The 23,184-nt window shown below is 41.3% G+C and overlaps 1 protein-coding gene and 1 pseudogene across 2 annotated transcripts in view; both read left to right on the top strand.

Annotated features, from left to right (window-relative positions):
* LOC311143394 (inactive dipeptidyl peptidase 10-like) overlaps window positions 1-23,184 on the top strand; it is a gene marked incomplete at both ends in the record, with an annotated part of 262,413 nt that overhangs the window by 145,531 nt on the left and 93,698 nt on the right. The window lies entirely within an intron of this gene.
* LOC311143370 (desmin-like) lies at window positions 2,005-6,994 on the top strand (annotated as a pseudogene). Its single transcript has 2 exons — window positions 2,005-2,015; window positions 5,472-6,994. The product of its transcript is annotated as a desmin-like (transcript).

Raw genomic sequence — 23,184 nt, 5'->3', positions numbered from 1 at the left:
AGTTGGAGACGTGAATCCAACATATAATTTGTTAACTTGTCGACAAGTTAATAGGCTATTTATTGTATTTCAAAAGTGATATTGAATTGTGTTTGGTTTTCAACGCAACCAAACATCAACAGGAGATTTCTCTTCTGCTTGTATAGTTCCATCTGTGCCATTGACTAGTCTGGCTTTAATTCCAGTTTGTCTTCAGACTGGATATGTTGGATTCACATCTCTATCTCAACCAAACATCTAAGTTTAAAGAATAGGACTAAATTAAATCAAATCAAACTTTAAATGCACTTTAATCAAAGTTTGATTTGATTCAGTCTTATTCCTTAACTTAGATTTTTGGTTGAGATACAGACATGAATCCAACATATTAATGATTCATTTGTAGACAAAAGGGAATTAAAGTTTCAAGTTTGAAAGTTTATTCGCCACATGCACAGGATACAGCAGGTGTAAAACAGTACAGTGAAATGCTTACCTTGAAAGCTCTTTCCAACATTGCAGTGATAATAATATAGATAATAATAATAATATATATATATATATATATATATATATATATATATATATATATATATATATATATATATATATATATATATATATGTTTTAAAGTAAGAATAAAGACCACATAAGAACTACGATGAGAGTTAAAGATATAATGTTGAAGATTTGATATTTTAAAGGTATCAATTCAACATATTTTGTACAAGGTTTGTCTATGTTGAAATTTGGTTACCATGATGACATAATCCTGTGGTTGAACTTTCTCCCTCAAAACAACAGTTGATTTACTTTTTTCAAATATAAAATGTTCCATGTATAGTGAACAAAAATATATATGCAACATGCAACAATTTCAATGATTTTACTGAGTTACAGTTCATATAAGGAAACGAGTCAATTGAAATAAATTCATTAGGCCCTAATCTATGGATTTCACACGACTCGGCAGGGGCGCAGCCATGGGTGGGCCTGGGAGGGCATAGGCCCACCCATTTGGGAGCCAGGCCCAGCCAATCAGAATGAGTTTTTCCCCACAAAAGGGCTTTATTACAAACAGAAATACTCCTCAGTTTCATCAGCATTCAGGGTGGCTGGTATCAGACGATCCCGCAGGTCTCCCGAGCTCCCGAGTGGCGCAGCGGTCTAAGGCACTGCATCTCAGTGCTAGAGGCGTCACTACAGACCCTGGTTTGATTCCAGGCTGAATCACAATCCAGCTGTGATTGGGAGTCCCATAGGGGGCGCACAATTGGCCCAGCGTCGTCTGGGTTTGGCCGGGGTAGGCCGTCATTGTAAATAAGAATTTGTTCTTAACTGACTTGCCTAGTTTAAATAAAGGTTAAAAAAAAAAAAAAAAAAAAGGTGAAGATGTGGAGGTCCTGGGCTGGCGTGGTTACACATGGTCTGTGGTTGTGAGGCTGGTTGGACGGAGGCAGCTTATGGTAGAGAAATTAATATTCAATTCTCTTGTAACAGCTCTGGTGGACATTCCTGCAGTCAGCATGCCAATTGCTTGCTCCCTCAAAACTTGAGACATCTGTGGCATTGTTGTGTGACAAAACTGCACATTTTAGAGTTGCCTTTTATTGTCCCCAATAATCATGCTGTTTAATCAGTTTCTTGATATGCCACACCTGTCAGGTGGATGGATTATCTTGGCAAAGGAGAAATGCTCACTGACAGGGATGTAAACACATTTGTGCACGAAATTTGAGAGAAATAAGCTTTTATGCGTATGGAACATTTCTGGGATCTTTTATTTCAGCTCATGAAACATGGGACCAACACTTTACATGTTGCATTTATATTTTTGTACAGTATACATTCCACGTCACCATACGTTGACAAATTAAGTGGAAACAATTGCTTCAACCAGTTTTTGCCCAGTGGGAGGATATTCTTAATCACAGCTTTATGATAGACAGATTTCTATTATTTTATGAGGCAAATAAAGCAATAATCCAGTTCTGATGATGGTAGATTGCTTTTAACCAGCCCATGATGTCACTACGGTAAGACAGCCCGTTCCTCATCAGACAGTCACTGCTCCAAAACAGCGCACCACACAGACAGACATATACACACACACACACACACACACAAACCTGCTCCATGCTGAAGGTCATCCACCAGAAAGAAATATTAGAAAATATTTGCCTGCACTTAGCCACTGCCCAGGCATTCAATAACATTATCTTTTGTCATGATTTGTCCAGTTGCATTCGATTTTGTGCTATAGCCCAACTGTCATTTTAGCTGAGTTTAAAAAATAAACATTAACAAATTTTGGTTTAGTCATATACAGTGCCTTCGGAAAGTATTCAGACCCCTTCACTTTTTCCTAATTTTGTTATGTTATAACCTTATTCTAAAATGGATTTAAAAAATAATAATCCTCAGCAATCTACACACAATACTCCATAGTGACAAAGTGAAAACAGGCTTTTAGAAATTGTATCAAATGTATTAAAAATAAAAAAAACTGAAATACCTTATTTACATAAGTATGCTATGAGACTCGAAATTGAGATCAGGTGCATCCTGTTTCCATTGATCATCCTTGAAATGTTTCTACAACTTGATTGGAGTCCACCTGTGGTAAATTCAACTGATTGGACATGATTTGGAAAGGCACACACCTGTCTATAAAAGGTCCCACAGTTGACAGTGTATGTCAGAGCAAAAACCAAGCCATGAGGTCGAAGGAACTGTCTGTAGAGCTCCGAGACAGGATTGTGTCGAGGCACAGCTCTGGGGAACGGTACCAAAACATTTCTGCTGCATTGACGGTCCCCAAGACCACAGTGGCCTCCATCATTCTTAAATGGAAGAAGTTTGGAAGCACCAAGACTCTTCCTAGAGCTGGCCGCCCAGCCAAACTGAGCAATCTGGGGAGAAGGGCCTTGGTCAGGAAGGTGACCAAGAACCCAATGGTCACTCTGACAGAGCTCTAGAGTTCCTCTGTGGAGATGGGAGAACCTTCCAGAAGGACAACCATCTCTGCAGCACTCCACCAATCAGGCCTTTATGGTAGAGTGGCCAGACAGAAGCCACTCCTCAGTGAAAGGCACATGACAGCCCACTTTGAGTTGCCAAAAGGCACCTAAAGACTCTCAGACCATGAGAAACAAGATTCTCTGGTCTGATGAAACCAAGATTGAACTCTTTGGCCTGAATGCCAAGCATCACGTCTGGAGGAAACCTGGCACCATCCTTACAGTGAAGCATGGTGGTGGCAGCATCATGCTGTGGGGATGTTTTTGTGGCAGGGAGACTAGTCAGGATCAAGGCAAAGATGAACGGAGCAAAGTACAGAGAGATCTTTGATGAAAACCTGCTCCACAGCGCTCAGGACCTCAGACTGGGGCGAAGGTTCACCTTCCAACAAGACAATGACCCTAACCACACAGCCAAGATAACACAGGAGTGGCTTCGGGACAAGTCCCTGAATGTCCTTGAGTGGCCGAGCCAGAGCCCGGACTTGAACCCGATCGAACATCTCTGGAGAGACCTAAAAACAGCTGTGCATCAACGCTCCCCATCCAACCTGACGGAGCTTGAGAGGATCTGCAAAGAAGAATGGGAGAAACTCCCCAAATACAGGTGTGCCAAGGTTGTAGCGTCATACCCAAGAAGACTCAAGGCTATAGTCGCTCAAAAAAGTACTGAGTAAAGGGTCTGAATACTTATGTAAATGTGATATTTCAGTTGATTTTTTTATTATAAATTAGCAAAGAATTATAAAAACCTGTTTTTGCTTTGTCATTATGGGGTATTGTGTGTAGATTGATGAGGGGAAAAAAATATTTAATACATTTTAGAATAAGACTGTAACTTAACAAAATGTGCAAAAAGTCAAGGGGTTTGAATACTTTCTAAAGGCACTGTATATATTATATATCACAATGTTTTGTGGGTGCATAATCACGCTAGGACAAAGGTTGACATCGGCCAACCCTAATTATTAGTAGGAAACTGACAGTAACAGTCCAGGCCTACTCTCTAATAGTTGCAACAATAATTGCACAGCAGCAATAGAGGTTGAAAATGTTTTGAACTAAGACAAAAGTAACGTGTTTTTTTTGCTGTGACAATAACTTTTGTCAAGGAGAAAATTCGGCTGTTTCTTAATCGTCTTCGATACCGGGGTTCCTCTCTTCTCTCCTCCTTCTCAAAATTCATTGGAGGAGAAGGTCGGGGGGAGAGACCTTGGATGTTCCCCTCCAATATGTTTTGAGAAGGCAAGAGGCTGCGAGGAAAGACACATTGAAATACAGCCCTGGTGTTGTGGAGTGCAATATCTCATAATCTTTTCTAACAAGCACTACAGTTTGTCACTTAACCTTGAAGACATTAGCAAGTTCCTATGTCATCTAAAGCTTGATATATGTGTCAAATGTACTGGCAAATGGGCAGTCCTCCACATGTGAACATATTAGAGTCTTTCTGCTGCTACATGTGACACAGTCAGGTGACTTAGTCCGCATTGGCATCTCATGTGTTTGTTATTGTTTGAAAAGATCTGCCTACAGATGTATATATCATGTGTGGCTGCAGCTGGATACTATTAGTTGAGTTACTTTTGCACAAATGAAGGTTTGGAATATAGTTAACTACACTAACTGAGATAGTATGTCATCACCAGCAATAACAGGCTCAGACAGAAAATAGAACAGCAAAAATAACTGCATTTGCAGAAGAATGTATGGCTAACTTTAACTGTAATGTTGTAAAAACAATGGTTTGCAGGAATTAAATGTTCCTTAACCAATTATGTCTACCAAGTTTATTTTTCTGCTATCAACATGCAAACTTTGAAAGTGTGATTACAGCTTTGGACACATATCAATGGTCTACCAAAATGATTAGGAACTTATGATGTCACAAGTTACTGATAAATCCCACCCATTTCAACTGTTTGACGCAGGAGTATGCCCCGAGTAAGCACTGTTTTTACATACTAAATGTATTGTTACTTTATGGCTCTGTGGTATGATCATGGTGATCAATGCTTTGTATTTGTATACCTTTAAAAAAAAATGTTTCTTCTTCATTTTGAGTGGCAGCCCACGGGTGGATGCGAGCTAACCCCCCCCCCCCAAGAAAAGAATATGACAAAATGAATAAAGATCTGGTCACAGAAACGAATGATACTCTCGATTTCCCTATGTCTTGCTCTATTTCCTAATGGGCCTGGCTGCCTCGCTGGTTCATAGGCCCAACTCAGCTCCTCACAGGGACCTGGTAGATATCTGAAAGGCAGCTCAGGCCCTTTATCTTGCAGAGGTTAGAAATTCCAGAGACATTGGCTCACGAATGGGGCGGGGATTGGCAAGGCTGTCTGGGTATAAAGAGGCCCAGATTATCAGAGTTGAGAGCAGAGGTGCACAGCCAACCAGATGTCCCCCTCCAGAGACACAGAGATCGAAAAACAAACTCACTGCCATCATGAATTCAAGCCCCTAAAGTGTGTCGTCTTACCGCTGCCACTTCGAGGACATCAGCAGCAGCTCGTCCTCCTACCAGGTTAGGGTGTCCAGTCCTTCCCCCACCCGACAAGATGCCCGTACCCGATCTGCCAGCTTCGCCCGCGGTGCTGCAGGAGGCGGCACAGTGGCCCAAAGGACCATATCCTCCACACGAAGATCTGGCGCGGCTGGTGGGACTATGTGTGCCGGTATGGAGGGCGCTATCGACCTTCGACACAGCTGCCGCCGAGAACCAAGCATTCCTCAGCACAGCAGCGGGGAGTTACAGGAGATGGTCATCCTTAACAACAGGCTAGCTTTTTACATTGACAAGGTCCCCTTGTTGGAGCAGCAGAACAAGCAGGTGGAGATGGAGATTGAAGGCCTCCAGAATCGATGTGTGAAGCCGTCTGGCCTGCACATGCTGTACGAGCAGCAACTGAAGGAACGGATGAAGATCACAGATAAGATGAGAGTCCAACGGGACCTGGCCCTCGCCGCTAAGGAGGCCATGGCTGGCCAACTGGAGATGATCAAAGCCAAATATGAGGAGGCTCTTGAGCTGAGGAAGGCAGCCGAGCTGGAAATCGAAGCATTCTGTCCGGATGTGGACGCGGTCACTTCTGTACGTATCACCCTGGAGAAACAACTGGAGCAGTTGGAGGTGGAGCTCGAGTTCCTCCAGAGGGTGCAGAAACAGGAAACCGAGGAGCTGATGGCTATGATTTATGCCGGTCATTCCGCAGCTCAGAGCTCCTTCGCCCTTTCTGACCTCTTGGCCACTCTCAAGCAAATCCAAAGTCAGTACGATGAAATCGCAGCCAAAAACTTGGATGAAATGGATTCCTGGTACAAATCGAAATTTGAAGACATTACCAACAAGACGACAAAGCACATCGACAAGGCCCGAAGTGTAAGAGAAGAAATTACGAGCGCTGAGAAGAATATCCAAAACAAAGAGCGTGACCTGGATGCTCTGAAGACCATAAACAACGCTCTCGAAGCACAGATCCACGAAGCAACAGAGGTACAAGAAGGAACTGAAAGATCTGCAGGCCAGGATCGAGGCCCCGAAGCTTGAGCTGAAAACCACCAAGGAGAAGATCGCTCACCACCTGTGCGAGTACCAGGACCTTCTGAATATCAACATGTCTCTGGAGATTGAGATCACGACTTACATGATACTGATTGAAGGCGAGGACTCGCGACTCAGCGACATGGTCAAGGGCTTGTCTCTGAGTAGCAGCAAGAGTGCGATGAGCTCTGGGATGAGTGTGGGTATGGCTGGAGGAATGGCATTGAGTGGAATTGTTAGAGGCAATGGAAACGGTGGAGGCAACGGAAACAGAAATGGTAAAGGCAACGAAAACGGTGGAGGCAATGGAAATGGTGCAGGTGGATATGAAGCTACCTTCACCCCTGAGGAACAGACAGTTGAGGTGACGGAGAGGAAGACGGTCCTCATCAGAACTGTGAAAAAACAGAGGACAACATGCTGGAGAGCCACATCCAGAAGCAATTGAAGGTGGAGCAGATGACACAGATGAAGAACAACTGTGAAAGATCATGTGACCTTTGCTAAATTTTTTAAGAGATTATGTTAGGTAATTGTGTATACTGTTTAGCTAGTAGTTGAAAGTAGAGGCTCACAAGCCAAAAGTGGTGTCAGAAAATTGCATGCTACATCACATACAGTGGGGAGAACAAGTATTTGATACACTGCTGATTTTGCAGGTTTTCCTACTTACAAAGCATGTAGAGGTCTGTAATTTTTTATCATAGGTACACTTCAACTGTGAGAGACGGAATCTAAAACAAAAATCCAGAAAATCACATTGTATGATTTTTAAGAATTCATTTGCATTTTATTGCATGACATATGTATTTGATCACCTACCAACCAGTAAGAAATCCGGCTCTCACAGACCTGTTAGTTTTTCTTTAAGAAGCCCTCCTGTTCTCCACTCATTACCTGTATTAACTGCACCTGTTTGAACTCGTTACCTGTATAAAAGACACCTGTCCACACAATCAAACAGACTCCAACCTCTCCACAATGGCCAAGACCAGAGAGCTGTGTAAGGACTTCAGGGATAAAATTGATTATCTACACTTATCTGATGTGCACATTCAAACACTGACCTACAGTTAAGGAGCAATGATTGTGCCGACTAACTAAAACAGAGTTCACATGAAGTGAAACCAGTTCAGACAGGAAACCTGAGTATGCATCAGTTGATAGCATCAACTGATATTGCACCTATTAGATTCATCACTCAACCTTTACTTTGTGGTCTATTTAAGTTGACCATTTCCGCACACACATTCTCTGCCGCACGCAAGCTATGCTCTGGGTTTTCTTGCTATTATGCTGTTGCCGTAACATGCATTACGTGATATGCTTGTCTGTTTTTGCTAGCCCAGTCAGGGGGATTGATAGTATATCGAGTTCAATGTCTGTAGTTATTTTATTATCTTAATGATTGCTGCTTGCTTTGGCAGTGATTTACCCCAAAAGAGCAGAGCCTAATGCCAAGATCTAATATAATGCATTGACATTTATTTTCTAATAAATGGTTAAACAAATTTACATGGTGTTTTCTGTCTGAACTAAATATTGGTTTGGAGACAGCAATTTTATCTACAATAGTACTGAAATGTCTTAACACGTACAATGCTAAATACGTTCAATTGTTTGTCAAGAAGCTTATGAAAGACCAAGGGTGGAAGGTTGTTCTCTCATTGCATTTGTGTAAGAATTTGTAAAAATCCAGCTGTACACTGATGGATTTGGCTATCTGCAGGCTGTGATTTTGATGTGGACTTGATGCCCCGTGAATTAACAATTGGCATGATTATACGATTTAAGACATATATTCCTTTTATGATACTGTACTGAAAAGGAACATAAAGAGTCAGCACAATCCATGGTGTAATGATTACATCTTACATTATACATTATTCATGATTCAGCACATGGTTAAGTTTGTATCGGATGACATCACAGCTGAAACCCAGTTCATTAGACATGCTTGCCCACATTGGAGGAATAGACCTCCTCTCCCTGAGAAGTTTAGTGTTGTGTTCATCCGATGAGCATAAACAAAATCAGGATTGACAAGAAGGTTGATCACTTTCAAGCAAAGACAACACTGCCAGTAGGCAAACTAAAGGCTGTCTGTTTGGTGCGGAGAGATGGCATTCATGTCAATATAGCAAATGGTATATAATAATGATAATTAAATATAATTTTATTAAATATAATATAATAATTAAAATCCACGGTAAACAATCAGAGCAGAGAAAAACAGATAATTTTGCGCAGTGAAGAAGACATACCAATGTGAAAGACTGCAGTATCATTTCACAAGACCAAATGTATATACATATTCAGTACTGTCCTGTATGTCAAAATGTGGAGTTAAGCACATATTCAAATGTTTGGGAGGAAACAACCTTAACCTTAAAACCAACGCCAACTCATTTCCACAGCTTTAAAGCTGTATCTATACTATAGCTGGGTCGTTCCACGAATAATGTAAATTTTGGGTCGTGGTCCCAAATCTTTTTTTTTTTTTTTTCACCTAATTTTAAGTCTGTCATAAAGAGCACATGTTCAACTACATAAAAACATGTTTTCCAATATCCCCCAAAAAGAAAAGACTATACTAAGTGCAAATAAAGTGTAATTAAAGTAACAGGATTGACTGTCATAGGGTTGAGGTTTTCAACTTAAATCAGCCATACATTCGCTTGTGACAGGGAGAATGGATGCTTGTAGTGCAACAGGGAGGGGCAATTGAGTGCACATTTCACTTTTTATTTATGTATTGTTAAAACATTTCTAGCCGATCTATCTATGGGTAACAGGGTTGACGTGTCATGGTTGACGTGCTCAGTATTCAAACACAAAACACCAGAAAATGGCCAAAAGAGTAGAACCAGGTCTGCTTTTACATTATTACTATTATTACTTTTATGATTTGACTATTATGTTCAATGTTTCTTTTGAAAATAAATATTTCAAAAGGAATAGTTTCACCTTATTACAATGAGAGTTCAGTTCACGTAACAGGGTTGACCTTGAGGTACAGACGTAAATTAATCACTAATTACATGAAATAAATAATGATCTTCAGAAATGACTTTGCCAAAGCAAGAACATAACTTTACAATGATGGTGAACACTTGTATACATTTTTTGGGTTAAGTGGGTTAAAACCTTCCTATAATTAGGAGAAAAATGACTAGGGATATGTGAAAATGCTGGACTTTGGCACGTTAGCAAGCCTTTATTCATATTAAAAAGCTGATATATTGAATTTTCCATGTTTTCTATAGTAAAGGGCACTTCCTTTAGTATAACAGGCTTTTAAAATTCAATACTGGTGCCCAATTTCTACTTAATTATCAAAGTGACACAAAATGTCCCAGCTTTGTTTCAAGTTTTTTTTTGTCACGTGCACATGGGGGAAAGGCGTTGTGACATGAGGTGTTGCTTTATTCGTTTTGAAACCAGATTTTCTGTTCACTTGCACTACATAAGATGCAAGGGAGTTCCATGCACTCATGGCTCTGTATAATACTGTACGTTTCCTTGAATTTGTTCTGGACCTGGGGACTGTGAAAAGACCCCTGGTGGCATGTCTGGTGGGATACGTGTGTGTGTCAGTGCTGTGTGTAAGTTGACTATGCAAACAATTAGGAATTTCCTACACGTTAATGTTTCTTATAAAAACAAGAAGTGACACACAGTTAGTCTTTCCTCAACTCTTAACCAAGAGTATCTGGCATGCATAGTATTAATATTAGCCCTCTGATTACAATGAAGAGCAAGATGTGCCACTCTGTTCTGGGCCAGCTGCAGCTTAACTAGGTTTTTCCTTTGCAGCACTTGACCATATGACTGGACAATAATCAAGATAAGATTAAACTAGGGCCTGTAGGACTTTCTTTGTGGAGTGTGGTGTCAAAAAAGCAGAACATCTCTTTATTACAGACATACCTCTCCCCATCTTTACAACCATTGCATCTATATGTTTTGACCATGACAGTTTAAATTACTTGGTGTTACCTTAGATTATAGTCTCCTCAACTTGTTCAACTGCCACACCATACATTACCAGATTCAGCTGAGGTCTAGAACATAGGGAATGATTTGCACTAAATACAATGCTCTTAGTTTTAGAGATGTTCAGGACAAGTTTATTACTGACCACCCATTCCAAAACTGATTGCAACTTTTTAAGGGTTTATTGACTTCATTATCTGTGGTTGCTGATGCGTATGTGGTTGAATCATCAGTATACATGGACACACTTTGTTTAATGCCAGTGGCAGGTCATTAGTAAAAATAGAAAAGAGTAGAGGGCCTAAAGAGCTGCCCCGCAGTACACCAGACTTTACGTTTGACATTAGATAAGCTTCCATTAAAGAAAACCCTCTGAGTTCTATTAGATAGATAGCTCTGAATCCACAATTAACAGAGGTTGAAAAACCATAACACATAAGTTTTCTCAACATGGTCAATAATACCAAAGGCTGCACTGAAATCCAACAGTACAGCTCCCACAATCTTATTATTATCAATTTCTTTCAACCAATAATCAGTCATTTATGTCAGTGCAGTACATGTTGAGTGCCCTTCTCTATAAGCAGGCTGAAATTATGTTGTTATTTTGTTTACAGATAAATAGCATTGTATTTGGTTAAACCCAATTTTCCAACAGTTTGCTAAGAGCTGGCAGCAAGCTGATAGGTCTGCTGTTAGAACACATAAAGGTTGCTTTACCACTCTTGGGTAGCGGAATGACTTTGCCTTCCCTACAGGGACTGAGGACAAAGAATTTCCTCTATGCTCAGATTAAAGATATGACAGATAGGAGTGGCTATAGAGTCAGCTACCATCCTCAGTAGCTTTCCATCTAAGTTGTCAATGCCAGGAGGCATAACAATAATTGTTCCACCTGTCCCACACTAACTTTACAAAATTCAAACTTACAATGCTTTTCTTTCATTATTAGTATTTGTGCATGAGTACAATGGCTCACTGTTCGTTGTTGGCATTTCCTGCCTAAGTTTGCCCACTTTGCCAATGAAGTAATCATTAAAATAACTGACAACATCAAATGGATTGAATAAGCCATCTGATTCGATCCAGGCCGGTGGTGAGTTTTCCAGTCCTGTGGGCGCGCTCCTCACCAATCTTCCTGTAGTCCATCTTCAGTTTCTCCAAGATCATTTCCCTCACTTTGTCCTCAGACTTCATCCAGGTCTTGCGGAGATTCTGCAATTCTGTCCACAACTATGTTGTCCCGCCTTGATTGTCCCTCGTGATAATCTGATTTCTCTGTCATTGTTATCATGGATTCACATACAGAACTGTTGCGGGCTGCGTTCAGCCCTCAAGAAAACACCGCTAGCTTGATAGGCAGCTTCTCAGACCCAGCCATGATCGGCAGGATCACTGGACAGATAGTAGCGGTCCCTTCAACTGATGTCAACCACGTCGCGGGATCCAAACTCAAAAGGTAGCTAGCTAGTAACTTTATCAATAGATATTCCAAAACAACAAACTTTCTAAAACAACAAATCAAGCTCTCCCTCGTTCCGCGTTCAACAAAAAGTGACGCTAGGAAGTGACGAGTAGACTAGTGATATGAGATGATTGTAAGTGAGTGTGTGTGCGCAAATGTGGTGTGTGTGTGTGTGTCAGTGTGAGTGAGTGTGTTAGTGTGCATAGATACAGTGTAAAAATAAAATAGAAGGGTAGATGCAGATAGTCTGTGTAGCCATTTTGTTAGCTATTTAGTAGTGTTATGGCTTGGGGATAGTAGCTGTTCAGGAGCCTACTTGCAATGCAGAAGCAGAGAGAACAGTCTACGGCTTGGGTGGCTGGAGTCTTTAACAATTTTCCGGGCCTTCCTTTCACATCGCCTGATATAGAGGAACTGGAGGGAGCTCGGCCGCAGTGATGTACTGGGCTGTCCCCACCACCCTCTGTAGCGCAATGCGATCGAGGGCGGTGCCATTGCCATACCAAGCAGTGATGCAGCCAGTCAAGGTGTGCTCAATGTTGCAGTTGTAGAACATTTTGAGGATTTGAGGGCCCATGCCAAATCTTTTCAACCTCCTGAGGACTTCAAGACTGTTTGCGTGTGTGTGGACCATTTTAAGTCCTTAGTGATTTGGACACAGAGGAACTTGAAGTTCTCAACCCACTCCACTCCACCCCCACATTTCCTGTAGTCCACAATCAGCTCCTTGGTCGTACTGACATTTAGGGAGAGGTTGTTGTCCTGGCACCATACTGCCAGGTCACTAACCTCCTCCCTTTAGGCTGTCTCATCGTCGCTGGTGATCAGGCCTACCACCGTCATGTAGTCAACAAACTTGATGATGGTGTTTGAGTCGTGGGTGGCCACGCAGTCATGGGTGATCAGGGAGTACAGGAGGGGACTAAGCACACACCCCTGTGGGGCCCCCATGTTGAGGGTCAGCGTGGCAGAGGTGATGTTGCCTACCCTCACCACCTGGGGTCGGCCTGTCAGGAAGTCCAGGATCCAGTTGCAGAGGGAGGTGTTCAGTCCCAGGGTCCCAAGCTTGGTGACGAGCATGGGGGTACTGGTGTCGAACGCTGAGTTGTAGTCAATGAACAGTATTTTCACGTAGGTATATTCATCTTATCTAGGTGGGTGAGGGCAGTGTGGAGTGCATTTGATATTGCATCGTCCACCCTGTTGGGGTGCTATGCAAATTGGAGTGGGTCTAGGGTGTCTGAGATGATGGAGTCGATGTGTGCCATAACCAGACTTTCAAGCACTAAATAATTACAGATGTGAGTGCTACAGGCTGGTAGTCATTGTGGCAGCCTTAGAGTTCTTGGAAACAGGAATGATGGTGGTCAGCTTGAGATATATGGGGATTACATACTGGGACAAGGAGAGTTACATACATTCTTGTTTTCTCCATAAGAAATGCTCCTTTTGAAAATCCATGAGGCTTTCAACCAGAAATGTGAGATATGTGAACAGAGATGTGCTGTATATGAAGTGCACTACAAAAGTATGTGCTCTATCATGTAATCAATTCCGTTCCAAGGACACTTAGCAGTGCACCACTATACAACACATCAATACATCCCAAACCAGCAGTGGCTCGTTAGGCTTTGAGGGAGTTAAGAAACCGGAGGTAAGCCCTTTCAGAATGCCTCATCAAGTCCAAATAGGCAACCGGATGGTTAGTCAGGATCCCAACACACTATGCAGTCATCAAGCAGAATTCATGCACAAACACATTAGTCTTTTGTTGTTTACTCTTAATCTCAAAACGGATGTTAAATCGTGTAATCATGCCAAATGTTCATTCACGGGCCATCAAGTCTACATCAAAATCACAGCCTGCAGATAGCCAAATCCAACAGTGTACAGCTGGATTTTTACAAATTATTACACAATTGTAATGAGAGAGCAACCTTCCACCCTTTGGTCTTTCATAAGCTTCTTGACAAACAATTGAACGTATTTAGCATAGTACATCTCAATACTTTTTAATACTATTGTAGTTCAAATTGCTTTCTCAAAACCAATATTTAGTTCAAACAGAACACATCACATACATTTGTTCAACCATTTATTAGAAAATAAATGTCAATGCATTATATTAGGTCTTGGAATTTAGGCTCTGCTCTTTCGGGGTAACTCACTGCCAGAGCAAGCAGCAATCATTAAGATAATAAAATAACTACAGACATTGAACTCAATATGCTCTCAATCCCCCTGACTGAAACAAATGCAGAGCCAAACAGGTGGCGGCTGGGGTGCTGGTGGGCTAGCAAAAACAGACAAGCATAGCACGTAACGCATGTTACAGCAACAGCATATATGCAAGAAAACCCAGCGCATAAGCTTGTGTGCAGCAGCAATCAGAGGATGTGTGCGCTGAAATTGTCAATTTATGGTCAACCACCATGTAAAGGTAGAGTGAAGAATCTAATTGGTGCAATATCAGCTGATGCTATCACCTGATGCATGATGCACACTCGGGTTTCCTGTCTGATCTGGCTTCACTTTATTTGAACTCAGTTTCATTTAGTCGGCACCTTCATTGGTCCTTAACTATAAATCAGTGTTTGAATGTATACATCAGATTAGTGTAGATAATCTGATGTTTCTATTTTATGTTACATTTCACCGATTGTGCTCCAGCTCAGCCGTCCCCTCAGCTTTAGCATATGTCTAGTTTTTATTTACATTTGGTTAACTTGTCAACTAAAGTGAATTCAAAGTGAAATCAACAAAACATTTCACCATGTCATTGGCTTAATGTTCAAACTTGGCAAAAAAAAAAAAGTCACAATTCCCTTATCTTGATGACTTTTTGCAAATCCAATCAGTATATCACGTTGATTCAACGTCATCACATATGTTTTTGTTGAAATTATGTGAAAACAACATCGATTCAACCAGTTTTTGCCCAGTAGGATGGCATTGGTTTGAGTTGTAGTAAAAACAGTTGCCTATGTGTTGACACATCAACCAAAAACACGATATATCCCTCCAACAAGGAGTCATCCAGAAGCTCGTTATTCTAACAAGAAGTCTCTGCCACTTGTAACGACACAACAGTTACTGTAACTAAACTATCTCTATTTGGTAATGGTTTTGAATTACTGCCTTAGGACCTATTCCTATAATATTCTCCATTTATGCAGTCTTTCATGACACCTGTCCACAGAAGCAATCAATCTATCAGATTCCAAACTCTCCACCATGGCCAAGACCAAAGAGCTCTCCAAGGATGTAAGGGACAAGATTGTAGACCTACACAAGGCTGGAATGGGCTACAAGACCATCGCCAAGCAGCTTGGTGAGAAGGTGACAACAGTTGGTGCGATTATTCGCAAATGGAAGAAACACAAAAGAACTGTCAATCTCCCTTGGCCTGGGGCTCCATGCAAGATCTCACCTCGTGGAGTTGCAATGATCATGAGAACGGTGAGGAATCAGCCCAGAACTACACGGGAGGATTGGTAACACACTATGCCGTGAAGGACTGAAATCCTGCAGCGCCCGCAAGGTCCCCCTGCTCAAGAAAGCACATATACATGCCCGTCTGAAGTTTGCCAATGAACATCTGAATGATTCAGAGGAGAACTGGGTGAAAGTGTTGTGGTCAGATGAGACCAAAATTGAGCTCTTTGGCATCAACTCAACTCGCCATGTTTGGAGGAGGAGGAATGCTGCAAATGACCCCAAGAACACCATCCCCACCGTCAAACATGGAGGTGGAAACATTATGCTTTGGGGGTGTTTTTCTGTTAAGGGGACAGGACAACTTCACCGCATCAAAGGGACAATGGACAGGGCCATGTACCATCAAATCTTGGGTGAGAACCTCCTTCACTCAGCCAGGGCATTGAAAATGGGTTGTGGATGGGTATTCCAGCATGACAATGACCCAAAACACACGGCCAAGGCAACAAAGGAGTGGCTCAAGAAGAAGCACATTAAGGTCCTGGAGTGGCCTAGCCAGTCTCCAGACCTTAATCCCATAGAAAATCTGTGGAGGGAGCTGAAAATTCGAGTTGCCAAACGTCAGCCTCGAAACCTTAATGACTTGGAGAAGATCTGCAAAGAGGAGTGGGACAAAATCCCTCCTGAGATGTGTGCAAACCTGGTGGCCAACTACAAGAAACGTCTGACCTCTGTGATTGCCAACAAGGGTTTTGCCATCAAGTACTAAGTCATGTTTTGCAGAGGGGTCAAATACTTATTTCCCTCATTTAAAATGCAAATCAATTTATAACATTTTTGACATGTGTTTTTCTGGATTTTTTTGTTGTTATTCTGTCTCTCACTGTTCAAATAAACCTACCATTAAAATTATAGACTGATTATTTATTTGTCAGTGGGCAAACGTACAAAGTCAGCAGGGGATCAAATACTTTTTTCCCTCACTGTAAGTGTATATGTTATCTGTTACAGTGCTATTATCCAGGCCTCACACACTTTCCTACAGTCGCAAGTGAAAGTCTACACACCCATTTTGCTGCCTTAAAATTAAAAGGGATACATCTTTATTTTTTCCTACCGATCTACACAACATACTCCACAGTTCCAAAGTGAAAGAATAATTATACAACATTAAGATGTCTTCACACCCCAGAGTTAATACTTGGTGGATGCACATTTGGCAGCCATTACAGCTGTGTATCATCTTGAATAAGATTCTACCAACTTTCACATATCTCAGGGCAACATACACTGAGTATTCAAAACATGCTCTTTCCGTGACATAGACTGACCAGGTGAATCCAGGTGAAAGCTATGATCCCTTATTGATGTCACTTGTTAAATCCACTTAAATCAGTGTAGCTGAAGGGGAGGAAACCGGTTAAAGCCTTGAGACAATTGAGACATGGATTGTGTATGTGTGCCATTCAGAGGGTGTATGGGCAAGACAAGATATTTAAGTGCCATTGAATGGGGTATGGTAGTAGGTGCCAGGCGCACCGGTTTGTGTCAAGAACTGCAACGCTGCTGGGTTTTTCACGCTCAACAGTTTCCCGTGTGTATCAATAATTGTCCACCACCCAAAGGACATCCAGCCCACTTGACACAACTGTGGGAAGCACCGGAGTCAACATGGGCCAGCATCCCTGTGGAAAGCATTCAACACCCCGATGAATTGAGGCTGTTCTGAGGGAAAAAGTAGCCTTTTAACAGCCTCAAAACCTCATCCTGTCACGTTTTCCCAAAAAGTTGAAGTCAGGCGTCAACCAATTGATGCTTATGTCAACTGGCCATGCTCCACAGGTACTTCACAGGCAAAAGCCTGGCTACAGAAATGTCTGAAAGCAGTCATGCCAGCTAGGACTAATAACTGGTCTTACATCAATTGACCCAGACCCATAGATACATAAATATGGCTCTGGGGTCTCAATAGAAAAGTCCAACGTTTTTTCTCTTGCAGTAGCAGTAATAATCATTGTGAAGACAATGATAGAAGAACCTAGCAGTGGCAGATAAGCCAAGCAGGGATGTATCGTATTAACGCCGGTAGCTGTGTGCATGGTTGATGCGCTACTGGCTCAGTGTACATTCTGAGGCCTTATCGTAGAGGTGCAGCTTGTGTCTTGTGTAATACAATAGCCAGCTATGACAACTATGGCAGGAGGGTGAAACCAACCTGCGCAACAGGATGAGGAGAGCAGAGATGAGCCATGGAGTGTTACTTTCAAAACTATCCAAAATGGCTTTGGGTGTTCCATGGACCTTTCACTTTCAGCCCACTCAGAATTGACATTTAATGTTATCTTTTCGCCTTTGGCTCTTCTTTATCTGTATCTGTTTGGACAATGTCTTCAAGCCCTCACAATAGCTTCTTTGCCATCCCTTCTTGCATACAGGCCCTGTGTATCTCAGTTGGTAGAGCATGGCGCTTGCAACGCCAGGGTTGAGGGTTCGATTCCCACGGGGGGCCAGTATGAAAAAAATAAAGTATGCACTCACTAACTGTAAGTCGCTTGGGATAAGAGTGTCTGCTAAAATGTAAATGTGTCAGAGGATGCAGAATATTAATTTTGAAAGAAAACTGTTCTCCTTATGATTTGTTGGTCAATTTGCAGACTTTGCAAACAGTGATGATTTCCTGGGTCCAAGGGGAAATGTTTGCGAAACTTCAATTATTTGAACACGTTTCCTTTGGGAGAATATTGCATACAGTACAGTGTATCTGAGATACAGTAGGGAATAATGGCTTTTTAGATGCATAGTAATTTCATGTTGAAGTGCTCGGTTATTTGTCTACTGCAGCTCTCAATCATAGTCCCTGCAATTTAAAGGTTGCACAGTCACGCAGCTTGGCACACCCATTGCACAGTCTTCACATTTTGCTGCCTTAAAATTTTATCCTAAATGGGATACATTTTTATATTTTCCTACCGATCTACACAACATACTCCACATTTCCAAAATGAAAAAAAAAAAATAGAACATTTTCCAAATTAATCAATAATAAGAAATGAAGATATCTTCACACCCCAGAGTTAATACTTGGTGAATACACATCCGGCAGCCATTACAGTTGTGAATAATTTTGAATAAGATTCTACCAAACTTGCCCAACTCTAAGGGCAACATATATTCATTGTGTTTGTCAAAATTAGCTTATCAGCCTCAAAACGTCATCCTGTAATATTTCTGCATGGTTTCAACCAATTGACGCTTATCTCAACTGGCCATGCTCCCAGCAGGCTTTGCGGTGCTAATGGGACAAGATGAGCGTCAAATTGAAGCTTATGTCAATACATTCCATTCAATGGGGGAAGATGAGTGCCAACTAACTGCACCGCCCTACAGACAGTGGTGCTGACAGCCTAGTACATCACAGAGGCCGAGCTCCCTGCCATCCATCTATATCAGGCGGTGTGAAAGGAAGGCATATTATAGTCAGCGCTAGCAAAGAATCTTGTAGCAAAGCCTCCGATTCGGGGGACCATTCTTCAACGGAGTGCATCACAGGTACTTCCTGTTTGAGCTTCTGCTTGTAGACAGTAAGCAGGAGTATAGAGTCATGATCTGATTTGCCGAAGGGAAGACGAGGGAGGGCCTTGTATGCTTGTGGGTAGAGTAACAGTGGTCTAGGATTTTATCGCCCCTAGTGGCAAAGGAGACATGTTGATAGAAGTAGCCTAGTGGTTGTTGGGCCAGTAACCGAAAAGTTGCTGTTTCGAATCCCTGAGTCGACTAGGTTAAACATCTGTTGATGTGCCCTTGAGCAAGGCACTTAACCTTAATGTCTCCTTCAAGTCGCTCTGGATAATGTCAAATTAAAAAATTTAAATTACGTGTCTTGATTTCTTGGAATTTAAATCAACGGCAACAAGGAAAGTAGCCTCTGTGTGCATGGTTTCCTGCTTGTTTATAGCCTCTTACAGTTCGTTATGTGCCAGGTTGTTGTTTTTATAACTACTCCTTATTGTGACCTGACAGTCATTGTGAGCCATTGCTAGCCGATGCTGTGCTCCAACGTTCTACTGTTAAACTCCACTGAATTTAACTTGATAGTCACATCTGAGGACATTGTTATCCGCCCTTCCGCTGTCCCGATCATTTAGAGACAGCCCTGTGGCTCAATGCAGATTAATTATGATCCACCTGGCGACAGGGTGGCTGAAGTAATGAGATGAGCCACATGGTGAGGCGACATATCAACCCCCCCCCCCCCCCCCCCCCCATGTCCCCACTATCACTTCATGAAGGTCCACCCTCAAGCTCCACTATTCACAACAGCAGATGGTGAGGAGAAACAGGAGATGTACTAAACACAGGTGAGGACACTAATAATGTGAGGTGTGGAACGTTAGCAGAACACTAATACAACGTTCTGGGTATGGCATAGGTACGGATTGCCCCGGGAGTGTTCGTCCTCTGTTGAAAGCCAGAAAGACAGTACTCTTTACTACAAATAGACTCCCCTCTGTATTTATTTGGATAGTGAAGCTCAAACTTTTAATTTGGTTCTATACTCCAGCATTTGGTTTTGAGATCAAATGTTTCATATGAGGTGACAGTACAGAATGTCACCTTTTATTTGAGGGTATTTTCATTCTTATGGTCATTTCCATGTAAAAGGACCCATGAGGACCAATGTGAAGTTTATAGAAGCATATAAAATGTAGTGTCAAATGAAAGCTAAGAGCCTATATTGCTAGGATATGAAGGCCTAGGTATGTTTTTCAACCATTTTCCAGCCTAAACATTTTTTATAAACAAAGGCTTTGATTTCTGGTCACACAGATGGAAAAGGGGTCATAAAAAGTATAACTCTTAAAAGTATTAGAAATACATCAAAACACAATAATGTTGAGGTAAAGACCCCTGCCAACTAATATCAACATTTATATTTTGTTTTAGAAATTATTTTCCTTCTGTAAGTGTAATAAATATTGCCTAGTGCCTTGTCATTCTGTTACCAAAAACCCTCATATCTTTAACATATTGTCTAATCTCTCTCTTCATGAGGAGGGAGGATTATGAAAGTTCATAGAAGTAACAAGTAAAGGTAGACCTATCAATTAGTTATAGTGTTTTTACTGATAACAATTTTGTTTATTTATTATTACGTTATTAAAACGTTTCACCAAATCGGGAACAGAGTGACCAAAAAATCATTAACAGAATGACTGAAATTGAATTGTCCACAATGGGAAATCAATCATAGTAGTCACAAATCACAGTTGCAGTAGAGCACAGTATATCACAGTACATTACAGTACAGTAGAGTTCAGTACAGCACATTAGAGCACACATGAATAAAGTACAGTATAATATAATATACTCTACTGGGCTGTACTCTACTCTACATCACTGTACTGTACTTTTCTGAACTCTACTCTGCTGTACTGTGTTGTATGTGTGTAAAAAATGGGAGTATTACAACTGGATTGTGACTCAGTATGTTCAAGTATCTCTTTAAGTATTCTCAAAATACAGTACGTAGTGAAAGTCTACACACACCTTGCACAGTCTTCACATTTTGCTGCCTTCAAATTAAATCTACATTTTTCCCCCTACAGATCTACACAATGTACTCGATATTTGTGAAAGTGAATCATATTATGGGTATGCTTGTCACCGACAGGGACTGGGGAGTTTGTCAGGATCAAAATAAATATGAAAGGAGAAAAGGTAACAAGTTAGAGGAAAACCCACCTCAGTCTGCTGAAAACGTAACCATACAATTACACAAATGTTAATGCAAAACACACCAGAATGGCTTTCCAAGAGGTGTTGCATTTTCCTGACTGGTCCAGTCTCAGTCCTGACTTAAATCTGCTTTAAATCAGAGACAAGGTTTGAATATTGCTGTCCGTCAATGATTCCCAACAAAATGTACAAGCTTGAGCAATTCTGACAAAAACAACGGGTAGATGTTGCACGAAGAGTTGTGCAAGGTTGGTAGAATCTTATTCAAAATGATTCACAGCTGTAATGGCTGCCAAATATGCATACACCAAGTATTAACTCTGGGGTGTGAAGACATACACAATCAATACATCTTCATTTTATATTATTTATTTCACTTTGAAATTGTGGAGTGTGTATAGATCGGTAGGGAAAAAAATCTAATTTAAGGGAGGGAGAAAGAGAGAGAGAGAAGAGAGAGATGGGGATTAGAGGAGAGAAAGAGAGATGCCTGCCTGTCTTTGAGTCTCATCTTTTCATCTTTTCCCATTGACTGGAATGTATTGATAAGCTTTAATTGGTTGACACTCATCTATTGACTTATGCGCCAACCCTGCAAGACCAATCTTTTCCCATTGACTACGATGTATTGACATAACTTTAACCTTGTGACACTCATCTTTTCCCATTGAATGCAATGTATTTTAAATGTTTACATTTTAGTCATTTAGCAGACGCTCTTATCCAGAGCGACTTACAGTTAGTGAGTGCATACATTTTCATACTTGACATAAGCTTTAATTGGTTGACACTCATCTTTTCCCATTGACTGCGATGGATTGACATATGCGTCAACCCTGCAAGACATGTATTTTCCTTTTGACTGCAATGTATTGACATAAGCGTCAATTGGTTGATGCTCCTCTTTTCCCATTGGCAACGCAAAGCCTGCTGGGAGCATGGCCAGTTGACATAAGCATCAATAGGTTGACACCTGACTTCAACATTTTGGGAAAACGTGACAGGATGAGGTTTTGAGGCTGTTAAAAGGCTACCTGCAAATTTTGACAAAAAAATGTAGTATACCCCCCTTTTGCCCTCAGAACAGACTCAATTCATCTGGGCATTCACTCTACAAGTTGTTGAATGCTTTCCACAGGGATGCTGGCCCATGTTGACTCCAGTGCTTCCCACAGTTGTGTCAAGTGGGCTGGATGTCCTTTGGGTGGTGGACAATTCTTGATACACACGGGAAACTGTTGAGCGTGAAAAACCCAGCAGCGTTGCAGTTCTTGACACAAACCGGTGCGCCTGGCACCTACTACCATACCCCATTCAATGGCACTTAAATATCTTGTCTTGCCCATACACCCTCTGAATGGCACACATACACAATCCATGTCTCAATTGTCTCAAGGCTTTAACCGGTTTCCTCCCCTTCAGCTACACTGATTGAAGTGGATTTAACAAGTGACATCAATAAGGGATCATAGCTTTCACCTGGATTCACCTGGTCAGTCTATGTAATGGAAAGAGTATGTTTTGAATACTCAGTGTATGTTGCCCTGAGATATGTGAAAGTTGGTAGAATCTTATTCAAGATGATTCACAGCTGTAACGGCTGCCAAATGTGCATCAACCAAGTATTAACTCTGGGGTGTGAATACATCTTAATGTTGTATAATTATTCTTTCACTTTGGACATGTGGAGTATGTTGTGTAGATCGGTAGGAAAAAATAAAAATGTATCCCTTTTAGGATTTAATTTTAAGGCAGCAAAATGTGAATGTGCAATGGGTGTGTAGATTTTCACTAGCGACCGTAGAAAAGTGTGAGGCTTGTATAAAGCACCCTCTAACAGATAACATATATTTTTGTATTCTCAAAGACTGCATAAATGGAGAATCATGTAGGAATAGGTCCTAAGGCAGTATTTCACAACCATTACCAAATAGAGATAGTTTACTTACAGTAACTGTTGTGTCGTTAGAAGTGTGTAATGGAATGGGGAAAAAAGCAGGTTT

Source organism: Coregonus lavaretus, assembly GCF_964263955.1.
Source record: "Coregonus lavaretus genome assembly, chromosome: 16".
Taxonomy (NCBI): Eukaryota; Metazoa; Chordata; class Actinopteri; order Salmoniformes; family Salmonidae; genus Coregonus; species Coregonus lavaretus.
The sequence above is the reverse complement of the archived record's forward strand: the minus strand, read 5'-3'. Positions and strand labels throughout refer to the sequence as shown.